Source organism: Lotus japonicus, chromosome 4, assembly GCF_012489685.1.
Source record: "Lotus japonicus ecotype B-129 chromosome 4, LjGifu_v1.2".
Classification (NCBI taxonomy): domain Eukaryota; kingdom Viridiplantae; phylum Streptophyta; class Magnoliopsida; order Fabales; family Fabaceae; genus Lotus; species Lotus japonicus.
The window spans coordinates 48506100-48514651 of record NC_080044.1 but is presented as its reverse complement, the minus strand read 5'-3'; the positions used below and the strand labels follow the sequence as shown (position 1 = coordinate 48514651).

At 37.6% G+C, this 8552-nt stretch overlaps 1 long non-coding RNA gene across 3 annotated transcripts; it reads right to left on the bottom strand.

The window, feature by feature from the left end:
• Positions 1-520: 520 nt before the first annotated feature.
• On the bottom strand, positions 521-5470 carry LOC130709935 (uncharacterized). Of its 3 annotated transcripts, none has more exons than XR_009010237.1 (6): positions 5313-5470; positions 4901-5169; positions 4411-4473; positions 3632-3827; positions 2766-2903; positions 521-2633 (listed from the first exon to the last, which is right to left on the bottom strand). It is a non-coding gene; the product is annotated as an uncharacterized LOC130709935 (long non-coding RNA). The 3 variants fall into 3 exon arrangements; XR_009010235.1 differs by having other exon boundaries at positions 3682-3827; positions 5313-5469; XR_009010236.1 differs by having other exon boundaries at positions 3682-3827; positions 4901-5158; positions 5313-5469.
• Positions 5471-8552: the final 3082 nt, after the last annotated feature.

The window sequence follows — 8552 nt, the reverse complement described above, 5'->3', positions numbered from 1 at the left end:
GTAATGGTTGTGATGGATCGATTTGGGAGGATAATTGGTTGCCTCAACAATGGGGTTTCAGAGTATGGTCCCTCAAACCTTCTAATTTGGATTTATCACATGTTTTTTAGATAATTAACAAGAATGATGAGCTTTTTCGAGATTATTTTCTCCCTTTTGAGGTTACAAAATCAAATATATTCCTCTATTGAATATTAGAGGTAATGATACTCTTTATGGGATGCTAATAGGGATGAGATTTTCTTAGTATACTTATCAGTTCATAAGGATGATGTGGTGAGTTCTTTTGTTGCATATGCTAATGATGTGTGGAAACGATTGTGGAAGCTTTGTATTCTGCCTCAGTATGCTCATTGTAACGCCCCGAAATCTCGAGGGTCACTTTAGTAACCTTTTTGAAAATATGAGTAATTTTTTTCCAAAATAAAAACCTTTTTAGACATTAGTTTAACAACAAAAGAAATAACTGAAGGAGTAAATGGAATGAATAATTTCATTTTATTGATAAAAGCTTGAGTACATTAATTCCTTCAAAATTAAAGACAGGATTATTAAACTAGTGTTCGACCGCCAACACGACAAGAAGGTCTCTAGGTTAGGTTCGAAGCCTATAAGCAAACTCGGCTCACCCCCAACTACATACTCAATTATCACACTCAATGCCCGACTCATAATCCACGTGCCTCCAAGGCCTCCTCCAACGCTCGTATCAAATTGTCTCGTATCCTCTTCTCTCGCCAATCCCATAGCTGATATATTAGTCACGTAGTCGATGTCCCAAGCCATGTCGTCGCCCACTTTGAGCAGGTATAGAGCCACATCATGTCTGATCACACGCGTGCATGTGGTCTGGGCGTTAAGCGCCTCAAATAACAAACAACAAACAAGCAAGAGTCAACTTCTAACACACACATGTCATGAGTAGGGTATACTACCCTATCAATCACAAGTTCTTCCTTAAGCTAACATTCACAAATAAGGGGAACTATATTAAGTTCTAAGATTCACAAGTATGAGGAACTATCTGATAGCTCTAAGTTATAGTTAGTCAATGCTCGTTCACATGCATGCAGATCTTTCGGATATCCATTCAGCCGATCCCTCATGAAAAGGCAGGACGAACATGATTCCACGATCGAGGTTGGACCTCTCCAACGCACCGCTGCTCCTTAGCTCCACGATCGGGGTTGGACCTCTCCAACGCACTGCCGCATCACGTTCATCCTTGTTCAGGGCCTCCCCTGAACGTCACCACTGACTAGCCCAATCCAGGTCACCAGTCGTGGCCACCAAGCACAATCCAGCTCACTTGGCCACGGATGCATGTCATGCAAGTCAGTTATCATTTTTTTTTCTAAGCCTTTCATGTTCATCTCATATGAACATCACAACAGCAAAAGAACTTGCATGCATATCCATAAATGAAGCTAACACCCTAGTCATATATGCATGTTCATAATCACAACTAACATTTATTGCAACAATAATGATATAGCATTTCTAGCACATACAACATTGATAACCCTAGTATCATGTTCATTCTAACATTCACTATCACAATCAATATGCTAGGCTGAGGCCGAAGTGCCCTTACTAGAATATTCATCTAGCATAAGGTCCTTAACATTTCATAGTCATACAATCACAATCAAGAATTCTAGGTCGTAGCCGAAGTGACCTTACCTCGAATGTACGCTTTCTTAAAAGGCTTGGGTTGCTCCTTGAAGGTGGGTCTACACTCGGAAATGTCCTACCAACGAACGGACAGAGTAACGTTACTAATCGGAAAATCGGATCGATCATAAGCCCATGCCCTTATTGATCACGAAATTCCCCAAAAAAACCTTGAAATTTAAAACCATTTTCCATTGCAAGATCAAAGCTTCTTTCTAAAGGTTTTTGCTTGAAGATCATAAGAACATTTGAAGAATATTCGAAGAAAAACATAATTATTGCCACTACAGCATTTTTGCCCTTCTACCGCGGACGGAAAACCGCAGGCTCATGCGAAAAAACCTTGGCGAAAAGCATATGCCACGGTTTGGCCGTCGTTTCCTTGTCGTAGTGTATGTGGTCGTGGCCAAGCTCAAGAGCCACGGTTCTGTCGCGTTTACGCCACGGTTCGATGAAAAACGTAAGGCGACGGTTATATTTATACCACGAATCATAAACCGCGGCGTGAAAGACAACTGTGGCATTAACCCGCCTATTGAAACCGCGGCCTCAAATTTATGCCACGGTTACATAAGGCAAGTTAATGCCACGGTTTCATAAGGCATATTAATGCCACAGTTTCGTAACCGTTGCCTATGCCACAATATTTTGATATTAATCCACGGTCTTACACTATTGCTACTTTTTAAAATAAACCCCGACAGATCAAATAGGTTTCGAGAAATTAAGCTGTTATACCACAAATATTTGGCATTTACTAGTTCAAGATTTAATAAATGACAAGTATTATAAGAACCCAAAAACCTACGACTAAATCTAAGTACAAAATAAGCAAATATATAAACAAACCTTCTACAAGCTATGATTTGAATTACAAGACAAAAGATGAGAGTGCAATTGAAGACCAATCCAACTACTTCCCAGAATGGACCCAATAAGCTCTCCAACACTTCAACCCACTGCATAGATTGAAAATGAAAACATGAAACATGTTTTGTTCCATATAGAATGGTGTTGTCACTGTGCTTGGAATGAGAGAAAAACTTGAAAAAAAATACTCTTGTCTATATTGGGTTTCCTGGAAATCTAACCTGAATGAGACATAATTTTTGAAAGTGACATTCTCTTTCTTTTTCTGACTTCAGTGCTCAGATGAACAAAATGCTAATTAAATAAGTTGTCCAGCTACCAATCAAGCCATAAAAGACTTGGAATATGATGCCTGATTCCTGAAAGCATTCCCAAGCAAGAGAAAGAGTAAGACAGAGATAACATAACCTAGGAACCTACGCAACACAAAAACCAGAAAACCCTCAGATGAAATCAAACGATGTAAATAAGAAATATCTCAATTCACATTGATACTGAAAATTCTAGACTCATTTATCTTGCTGTCTGACTTACAATTGCACATCTAAACCAGGCATCATATATCTTGCTGCTTGATTTTTCTATGTTGGGTTGATAAATGCAAGTTTCATGGTTCTAACAAAGAAAGCGACCCTCAGTTCTAATGTGTATAGCACAACTTATGCATGAAAAATTGACCGATGCGAGAAACCACACAGCAAGCGAATTATACCACATAAAGACTAAATTTTGATTAAAATTGGTATTGAATGAAAATAAATTTCGATATGAAACTCATCATTTTCAAGCATAGTGTGTTTTCTTTCAAACACAATAAACTATGTCTAAATCCAACATATCTAACTAAATTTACGCGCAAAATACAAACCATTGTCATAACCAGATCAGCAATGGAATCAGGGAGAAAAAACTTGAATTCAGAATGATATCAGCTCAAATTGGATCTGAAACTTATACCACTTTAAAGCTTGGTGTTTAAGCTTTTCAACAAACTAAATTGCATCTGAATCAAACATGCCTAACTCAAGTAATAATTGAAGCAACAGGGGATGCTTAACACCATGACAACACGCAAGAAACATAGTACCTAACAAAGGTTGATGAGATGTTCAAAATCTTTCTTGAGAAACATAGTACCTAACAAAGCTTCATTCTTGAAAAATCTTTCTTCCCATATTATGTCAAGAAAAGCCTTCGATTCCAGAAGACATTGAACCTTGAAAAAAGAAATTATATTCTCTGAAGGTCTTCAATTCAACTCCCATCTTATACATAGTAAAAACCTGAAACAGAAGACAAATTAAAGGGAAAATTGAAACTGATATCTCTGGACTAAAATCCAAAAGATCTTACCAATTAGAAGTTAGAACCTTATCAAGAATGAAAGGAATGTGACGTTCTATAAGTTTCGATTTGCGGTCACTATCAATGGTTTCCTAGTACTTGCATCCAAGTATTTCAAACTTATGAAACATACTATCCATAGAGAAAGCTAGTAGCAATTGCAAATTATTCTGAGGCACATATGTGAATATCTGATATGTCTTAAATTTATGAATTCAAATTACTATCAAAACCCTCTTTAACTCTCTCTCAAAATATATATTTGCCAATAGGTGACTTTAGGATACCACAATCTGAAAAATATGTTTGTCACTACTGCTATTAGAACCAGTCTTCCTGATATATCCCAACTACTCATCACATGACCCATTTTTCACTAGGCTAGTTTAAGAAACCTATTTATAGTTTTAGATAGTTTTGAATAATCATATATAAGTAAAAAGGAAAATATAAAGATAAAGATAACAGTTACATCACAAAATACTCAAAACATAACTAAAGAAGACTAAGGGAAGAGTCTACCTCTTTAAACACTGAAGCTAAATGAAAATGGCTATCCTCACCCTTACTTCTCTGCACCCCTAGCTGAAGAATATAGCAAAAGACTTAGCCCTCCAAAAAATCCTAGATTTAGAGACTATGCAAAAGCTCAAAGCTTAAGGAAATCTTCTAAAAACACACAAAAATTGATTAAAACTTGTCCATACAGGAGTTGAAACTGAACTAAACTATTACAATTACAAAAACAAACAAGTAACAATGGCAAAAGAGAACTAAATATGCAGAAGAGAATCCTCCAAACCAGGATCCATGCCCAAATTGAGCATCATCATCAAACTAAAACAGACACTAACTTCAGCAAACAAAATAATGCATAGAACAAAGCAACACAACCAAGCAACACAGAAGGACCCTGTAATTTCTAACATCTAACATGAAAAAAGCAAAACACACTCAATGCCTAATGAATAATGAGAAGAAAAGAGGGGATGCACAAGATAAAGGGGCTTACCAATGGATAAGAAGAAGAGAATACCAGTCAACACATTAAACCCTTCTTTATCGATGTGATGAGATTCAGTGGGGTTGATGGTTGCTCTCGTTGCAGAGGAAGAAGACCGGACACATGGCAAGGGTGATGGCTCACGTCGCTCGAGATCGAAATCTCTTGAGACTTGAGAGTGAAGATAATCGGTGGCGTTCTCGTCGCACTCGTCCATGAGAAGGCTAGGCACAACGCACAAGGCACTACACCATTTTTGGCCTTCCGCTGCCCAATCCCTCCAACATGGAACGATTTTAGCATGATAGATGGGAACCAAAATCAGAAAAACAGAACCCCGCCATGAAAACGCACCAGAGGCAAGGAAAGCACCAAAACACCCAAAAAAGAAAAACCCGCCCCAACAGACATAAATACATACCTCAACGGCGGAGAGATGCGGGTCGCACGAGATGAGCGGTGCCGGCGGAGAGAGGAGGGTCACGATTAATCGAGATGGAGAAAAGCTAGGGTTCATAATCTTCCTCTTTGTCATCGTGAAGTTCTGATGAGACTGTGCTGTTAGGGAATTGATTTGGGGTTTTTCTTAGTTTATTACTTTCAAAAAAAATTTAATGAAAAATTATGGCGGAAGGAATTTTATTTTGTAAAAAAATGTAGATTCTTATGTCACGGTTATAATAGTGGGATAAGGTGTCAACGGTTGGAAATTTCGTAGCCATCCATCGTCCACAATTATCGAATCGTGGAATAAAATGTATGTGCCACGGTTTTCTTCACCTGTGGTATTCAAGCGTCCGCTGTTACTAAACCGTGGCATATACAAAACATAGGCCACGGTTTTGTCTCCGTTGAAGAATTTACCGTGGTCTAAAGTGAAAAATGTTGTAGTGCGCATAGACTCAAATGCTTCCAAGATCAATAGCGCTTTCTAATAATTATGCTATAAATATGGAAGAACATCATAAGAACCAATGTTTGAAGAACCGGATCGGACTGGTCGGTCAGACCGGTTCAACCGGGAACCGAAAGCTTCAGATGTAAGGTTTGCTCCTATAACCAGGCTATACGAAAACCGGTAGAAAACCGGAGGAACCGGTGAAATTGGCCAAAACCGGTGGTCCAACGGTTTGAACCGGTCTAGTAAACACTGTGTCGTTTCGCCTTTTTTCCCCTTCTGTTTATAGAAGCACTCCAATTCTTCTTTGTTCTTTGTTTTGCTGCTCATCCTTTGAAACATTTATCCATCCTTTTTAAATTCAAATTAAATTAAAAAAGAAGGTGAAAGATACTGAAATCCTAATTTAATTTCTCACAACCACAAGCCATTAGCTCATTACAGTACAGAGGGATTATTCAAAACCTTGTTGTAGATATAAAGAAGTATAAAATAAAACTGTTGCAGGGAAACTAGGAGAGAGAGTGCGCTTTCATACAATAATAGGGAAGGTGGGACGGTGCGAGATCACAGAGGTTGAGTTGTGGGAGTGGCGACCACTGGTGAACGTTAAAAAAATTGAGCATAGAAGTGAAGACCTTCGCACATGGGAGAACAAGTGGGAGAAGAAGTGAAGAGGCGTCTGCTCATAGGAGAAGAAGGAAGTGCATATTTAGGGTTACATTAACATATATTTTACTAGTATATGGGTTGGGCCCTCACGTTTTTTTTTCTTACATATATATGTTGGTAAATCCGCAAGTGTATGAATCCACCCGATTTTAATTATCGAACCACAAGGATTGTGAGTGAATAAATTCGGTTTAAGTCTTAAGTATGAAGGTTTGTTTTATTGCAAAAGAGATATGTCGAAGTAGTAGTATGGAAAAAGGAAAATAAAAAGACAATTCAGAAAATAACATGCTTTGAGTTCTTGTTCAACTAGTCAATTCAAGCACATCATTCTAAGCACATGAACTCATGAATCTCTCCTTGATGTTATAGCCTAAGAAATTACCTATTGATGCCTCGCATAGATAATCCTTTCAAACCAAAAGATAAGCCCAATTCCTTGTGTACTTAAACATTTGTTTGAAGTATAAAGATTACAAAGTTCAGGCCAACAAACCCCAACCCTTCCTCTATTCCTAGTAGCTAAGATAGAAGGGGTAATCCCAAATCGGTTCCCTAATCTATAACAAACTTCCGTTCTGATTATAGAAAAGCATAAAGCAAGCATGCATACAGGCTTAGATTGAAATTCAGAAAATGGGATTCAAGGGAAGAAGAAGATCATGTGGGAAAGAACTTAAGATTAGAACTTAAACATGAAAAGTCTTACATGAAAACCAAAGCATAAGAATAGAGATTAGCCAAGCATGGCTCTTGGCTAAGAACCTGAATTACAAGCTTGGAAGCCTTCTCTCACTCTCCTAGATGTTCCTCTCCTTCTAAACTTATGTAAAAATGGAATGAATACCAAAGAAAATGACTAGAATCCTATTTATAGGCAAAAGGGGTGAGTTTTCTGCCTACATGGCCTTTAAGCGCTCTCATGGGGCGCTCAAACGCCACCATCAGATGCTGGCAGCCCAACCTTCTGCCTATCTGGCGCTTAGGCGCCAGACAGGGGCACGTGGTCGCCCGTGGTCGACCAAAAACCCCTTAAACTTCATTTTAACTCCACTTTAATACCTTCTTCATGACTCCAAGCCTCTTGACCTTCCCTTTTCTTCAGTTTTCACCTGCTTATTCTCATCAAAGCTAAAGGAAAAATATCAAGAAACTCAAAGGGTTATTAGCACAAAGGCTCCAAAACAAGTGGAAATTACCTAAGACTCCTAATCTTTCCTAAAATGCAATAAAAGACCCTAAAAAACTATGAAATTACTAAACTAATGCAAATGCACAAATAAAAGTAAAAATGCATGAGAATGCATGAAACACTACATGAGACACAAGAAAAAGACTCAAAACTAGCAAGGAAAAACCCTAAAAACATTATATAAATCCCGGTCATCAATATGTTTCTTACTTTCTCTTTTCTTCTTGTGTTTTTTATTTATTTGAAACACCTTCTTATGTGTATTATTGTTTACGTTTTTTAAACCTTTATGTTTCATCAGATATATATATATATATATATATATATATATATATATAAATACTTTATTTAACCATCACCGGTTCGACCTCTGTTCAACCATCAAACTTCAAATCGATGCCTTGACCGGTTCAATGATCGATCCGGTTCTGCAAACATTGATAAGAACACTTTAAATAAAATACTATTTTCACAAACTTTTCCTTGATTATTAGATCAAATGATCATTCTCTTATGGATGTAGAAGATTTGTATTCACAACGACCATAAAGCATAATGAGAATACAGATCACCACTTTACCTCTCCACTCTTTGATTTCCTCTTTCTTCATGATCACCACCTTAAATGTGAAAGAAGTCTTACCTTCACCTCCTTACTCCTCGTTTGCCACCCACCATCATCCTCATTCATATTTTTCCTCAAAAATTTTACTTACCACAAAACCAAGTCAAGGGATGTGTGATTGAGTGCATTAACTACAATATTCCCCTCTTAATGCACCATAAAACCTCCAATTTTGAATTTAAAAACCTTATCAATGATTTTGCCTCCAAAATTTCGTGCATCACCTCCATAGTATCAAAAACAAAATGAAGAGCAAGAGAGGGAGAGAAAACTC